Genomic DNA, 6,096 nt, shown 5'->3' on the forward strand with positions numbered 1-6,096 from the left:
TGATTGAGGACTTCTATGAACAAAGTTTTCTTTTATTGAGTTAGCTATATAGGATAATGTTCTTTAATTTCAGAAGCTTACATTATATTTTATAACTCAAACACAATTTTAAAAAACATATGTAATTTTCTTACAAAAAAAATACTCATTGAGATGAGGAACACGCGATGCCCCTACATTAAACATGAAGGTGAATCCCAAAGCAAGCGAAAACCAGAATGAAGAGAAGAGAAGATCTTCTGTTTTGTTCGAATTAAGTATGCAACTAAGCGTACAATGTGGATTTGTGCTACTTGTTGTGTTGTTCCTGTAATCCAAATTTTCTGTACTCTTCCCACTTTGAATATGGTAAAGAATAAAATGGAGAAAGGGAAAGAAGGAAAGAGGGAGGCTGGTTGAAGAATATTGTATTTGTAGGGTTGATGTTCAAGTTATTCGGGACAACATCATTTATATGTCTTCTTTTTGCGTTGCTTAGACTCGTAAATTGGATACTTTGTTCATGATACACGCATGATTACCTTGATTCTTCAGCTATATTATCATGTACTCTTTCATGGTATCGCCTTATCGTTAATGAAAAATAATCAAACTATGTCATCTATTCTTTCAGAAAAATATATATATATGTCAAATTTAATTGGAGGGAGTTACTCATATATTATCAGTAACTTATTAGGGCCTGTTTGGTCGTTGAGATTACAAAAATAATCTCAGTACAATTTTTTAGTTATTTTATATTTTTGGTATTAGTAAGACCGGTTTAATTTTATATTTGGAGTCTTTGTATAAATTTATACTATTTTCAATGTGAAAAAATAATTTAAGATTATATATAAGGTGTATAATCTTGGTGTTGGGTGTGTGAACAAAGTCCCATATTGGTAGCTGAAAAGATTAGGAGCCTACATATAAGGTGTATGGATCTCTTAATGGTGTGAGGCCTTTTAGGGAAAATCGTGACCGTGCGGGCTTTAATCCAAAGCAGACAATATTACACCATGTTAAGAGTATCTTTGGGCCGTTTTTAGCACATAACTGATATCAGAGCCCAGGTTCGGCAAGACGAGTATAAAGATGGTAAAATGATGGTGCGGGCGGCGCGCACATAAGAACAAGCTAGTTGAGGACTTCGGTTGCCATAATACTCTAACAATGTGGGTGGCACACAATGAATTTGGGAAATTTGACCCGTGAATCGTTGACAATGGGCTACATGGAACTTAGTTAAGGGGGAAACCCGTGAATCGTGGTAGTGACCCACGTGGAACTTAGTTCGAGGGAGAGATTATTGGGTGTGCGAACAAAGTCTCACATTGGTAGCTAAAAAGACTAGGAGCTTACATATAAGGTGTAAGGATCTCTTAATAGTGTGAGGCTTTTTTGGGAAAATCATGCAGGTTTGATCCAAAGAAGACAATATCACACCATATTAAGAGTATCTTTGGTTCGTTTTAGCCCAACACTTGGGAATAAGGTTGATTAGAATTTCTAGATTACAGTACTAATATAATTTTGTTCACGAACCAAACACAACTAATAGGTTAAGGTGGAGGCCCGGGGGGGAGGGGGGGTGGAATAGGTTGGGTGTGAAAATAAGTATATGAAATTATGAGTAGGTTGATGTTTACCCTAAAAATATATGAATAGGTTGATGATGGGTAGGCACACCAATGGTGGCCACTATGTGATTTGATGCTATGGTGGGAACCCACAATACTCCAAATTCGTGACACATTTCGTCTAATTTATGCTATATTAGAAATGTAATCACTTTTGATGGAGCTGTCAAACCTATTTTAATTTGACACTAAGCTTTATATATATGTATACCTTTTTCTTTTGGAGTTTAAATACTATAGTATTATATACAATATAGATGGGGCCTAACCTAAGGGCCATAGGCCACGTCTACCCATGTGCCCTTGCTACTTCGCTTTATGATTGATCAACTTTGTGGCTTTTCACTTTGGTAATGGGGTTGAATTAGACATCATCTTTAATCTTATGTTGCTCAACTAGTAATGTCTATTTTTCTTTTTTATCTTTTGTGTTAATGAAGTTTTATCCCCCTCAACCTCAAGTACAGATGAATACTCTATCCATTTCAATTTGTGTAAATTTATTTGATTGAGCACAGAGTTTAAAGAAAGAGAAAAGACTTTTGAATTTGTAGTGTAAAATGAGGTATATATATTTTATGTGGTATAAATTATTGTATAAAGGTAAATTATTTCAAAATAGGGAAAGGGATCATTTTTTTTTGACACGGACTAAAAAAATAGGTTCACATAAATTGAAATTGAGGAAGTATGTTGCTGGTTTTATCTTTTTACACGAGAATAATCACTCTTGTAATATAATCTCTTAGCTTTCATCTCGGATAACTTCAATTTACATCGATTTTCCAAGAAAAGTGTACAGTGTGGTTCTTAATGTTGGGTTTCTGAACCCTTTTTGTTTTAGTTGGAGGAACATAAATTTGGTGGAGGAGTTAATTCAAATGATGAAAGCTTGTGGCCTAAACAAAATTTGCCACAATACAATGTTGTCATGATAACTACTAAACACTAGTATTGTTGTTAATGTATAATTAATAGTTTAATAAATATCGTATAATGCTTCTTCATCAAGTTTGCTATGTTGTTATTCTGTCAGATAGTAGTTTAGAAAGAACAAAAAATCAAAATGAATAGTTTAATAATATCATAATAGAAAACCTTCCCTAGTACAATTTCACCAATTATGAACTTAACTCCGAATTCATTGCGTAAGTAAATAGCATATTCTACACATGACTGAAAGGAATGTTTTTCAAACGCCACCATGTTAAATGTGGCAAACTTACACTTGAAAAGATCAAACTAGTATAAGAGAAAAAAGACAAATTGAATTTTACTTCAAATTAGGCTCAACGAAATACAAGTCCCTAGTGGTTTTTATGTGCCCATTTGACATTCTCCAACTCAAGATTAATGCTTGTTATTGTTACTAAATAACACTACTAGTTTATTTATTTCCTATCAACAGGGTCGGATCTACATATAAAAAATTGGGTGCTCGAGCACCCATTAACCTCGACCCCAAACACGTATAATTATATAGAGAATTTAATAAAAGGGATATAATAAAATAGCAAGCACCCAGATAACAAAAGACTTGGTGGGTGCTTTGATTATGATGGGTGTTGAAGAGCTCTAAAAGCCTATGGTCGAGAGATCGAATCTCATGCTCCTAGCTAGACTTTTTCCTCCATTTATCAAACACTAACTTTCTTTTGCTCCAATTATCAGGTCTCTATTTTGCTCTTTAAGTTTTCTCTGACGACTTTTGTTTATTAAATACTACTACTTTTATTCTTTTGGTTCTAACTTTGTTTTACCTTCTTTTTTTTAACTTTCTTTTGTTACTTTATCTAATTCACCATAGCAAAGAAAGAAAAGAATATGAGCTTTAAAAAACCAAGGATTCCTCCAGAACCGTAAATTGTATTACTCATCACATATTTGGGGCGTCGTTCATATAGGTACTATAGTTTTCTTATTAATTTTTTTATCTCCATATTTAAATAGTTGCATACTTATACGATGTATTAGTAGTAATTTTACGTCAAAAAAAGTTAAGCATTCATGAACTCAAAATCCTGTATCCGCCACTGCCAATCAAGTCAACCATTACAGGACCATTGTCAATTCATGTAAAATGGCTATGTGTGTGTGTTTACTAGTAAAATCAGAATATTTTCCCAAAATGCATGAGACAGAATCAATATGTTGTAGGTAAACTTTCTAGTTTTATTCTTGGCCAGCTTATAATTTTCTGATCTTATTGGTGTTGCACAAACATGACCACAGTGCATCCACAGCTGCCACTACTAGAAATTCGGTAAAAAGCGACCACAAAAAGCGACCAAAGTTGGTCGCTTATAGGCCTAAAAGCGACCAAAAACCGACCAAATATGCCTGGTCGCAATATTGCTGGTCCCTTTATTTTAGGGACCAAAGTTGGTCGCTAATTAGCGACCAACTTTGGTCTCTAAGGTAAAAGGACCAAATATTCTGATTTTGACTTTAGTGACCAACTTTGGTCGCTATATTAATTTAATAATATAAATTTGGCGACCAAAGTTGGTCTCTACATATGAAATACGTTGTTTTTAATTTATCATTAATCATTAGAAAGCGACCAACTTTGGTCTCTATTGTCCAGATTTTAAAATATAATATTTGGATTAGAGACCAAAGTTGGTCGCTAGATTCAAGAATTTAATTTTTTTTTAAAGATAAGCAACCAACATTGGTCGCTATATTTTCAGAAATTGTATTTTTTTAAATAGAAATCTGGGCAGGTAGCGACCAAGGTTGGTCGTTATTGCCCAGAAAATTATTTTTTTTATAGTGAAATGCGACCAAATAGAGACCAAAGTTGGTCGCTTTTCTTGGTATATTTTTGGCAGAAACTGCCTGTTTTGGCAGCTACACCACCTGCCAGCTTACCAAACATCCTAAACAGGCATTTTATGCCAGCAACAACAACAACAACAATTAAAAGCAACAATCAATAGAACTAACACATTAAGCTAACAAAACTAAGTTAACGCTTATTACAAGCCCATTCGAACTAAAAAGAACTAACACAATAGAACTAAATTTTTTTGTCTAGTTCAAAGTATATAAAGTACTCAAGGAGTGTTCTTTCAGCATCCTCGTCCGAAAGTTGGATTGCCTCGCCCGATTCATTAGGTGGTTGACTGCGTATGAATTCCCCCACGTCAGCTGCATGTGAAGCGAACCTATATGAAAAATTATATATATTGAATTAGTATTTCAAAATTTATATAAAAGTAAATCAAAATACTTAATGAAAAGTAAAAAACTTACATGTATATAGTCGAGGCTCGACCCTCCTTTCTGAATCAGTCTCTTTCTTCTTTTTTACAATACGAATTTCATTGAATAGCTCATTTTGCTTCATTGGCATCATAAAACTGTCTGGTGGCTTTGGTGATTATCCTCGTGGTACTATTACTCGGGATGAACTTGGATACAGAGAATAACTTGGATACAGTACCTGATAGGGTGTGTCTTTGATCAATTGTTGATCTCTATAGCTACAATGATAATGAGAAGGCAACGACATGTGTTTCAAAATAGTGATGGTATAGGTAAGATTTAACATTTCCTAAGTAGATAAAAGAGGTTATAGAGGAATTCTCTACTTCACTTTCCAAGAGGAAAAGAAGTTTGATTGATAGTGACAACGTTGATAAAGAAGGAATGTTTTCCGTTGGTCATGGTAGTTCCCATAAAGCGGGGATCATAAGACTCTATGATGACAAAGATTATAGGAAGTTTTGTTCTAAACTTTCTTCCAAGTCTGATCCGTACAAGCTTAATATAATATTGGTGATATTTCTTTCGGATTCAGACAATGATTTGACCGACAAAAGTATGGAAATGCTCTTAAAAAGAATTAAAGGTAAAATGTTTTTCTTGGTAGAGAAGGATGCTGAAAAGATTTTACCTTTAATTCTTTTTAAGAGCAATTTCCATACTTTTGTCGGTCAAATCATTGTCTGAATCCGAAGAAATATCACCAATATCACATTAAGCTTGTACGGATCAGACTTGAAAGAAAATTTAGAACAAAACTTCCTATAATCTCTGTCATCATAGAGTCTTATGATCCCCATTCTATGGGAACTGCCATGACCAACGGAACACATTCCGTCTTCATCAACCTTGTCACTCTCAATTAAACTTCTTTTCCTCATGGAAAATGAAGTACAAAATTACTCTATAAGCTCTTCTTTTATCTACTTAGAAAATACTAAATTCCTACCTACACCATCACTATTTGAAACACATGCCATTGCCTTCTCATCATCATTGTCGCTAATGAGAAGAACAATTAAAGGCACACTTTGCCAGGTACTGTGTCTTAGTTATTCTTGGTGGAAGTTCTATTGCATGTCTAATAACGTCATCAACCTCTTCTAATAATCCTCCGGCAATCTAAAATTCCAAAACATAAACTAAAAGTTCAATTCATATCCTAAACCTTCAATTCATATCCACAAAAGTTCAAGTCATATCC

This window comes from Nicotiana sylvestris, chromosome 9 (genome assembly GCF_000393655.2).
Source record: "Nicotiana sylvestris chromosome 9, ASM39365v2, whole genome shotgun sequence".
In the NCBI taxonomy this organism is placed as follows: Eukaryota; Viridiplantae; Streptophyta; class Magnoliopsida; order Solanales; family Solanaceae; genus Nicotiana; species Nicotiana sylvestris.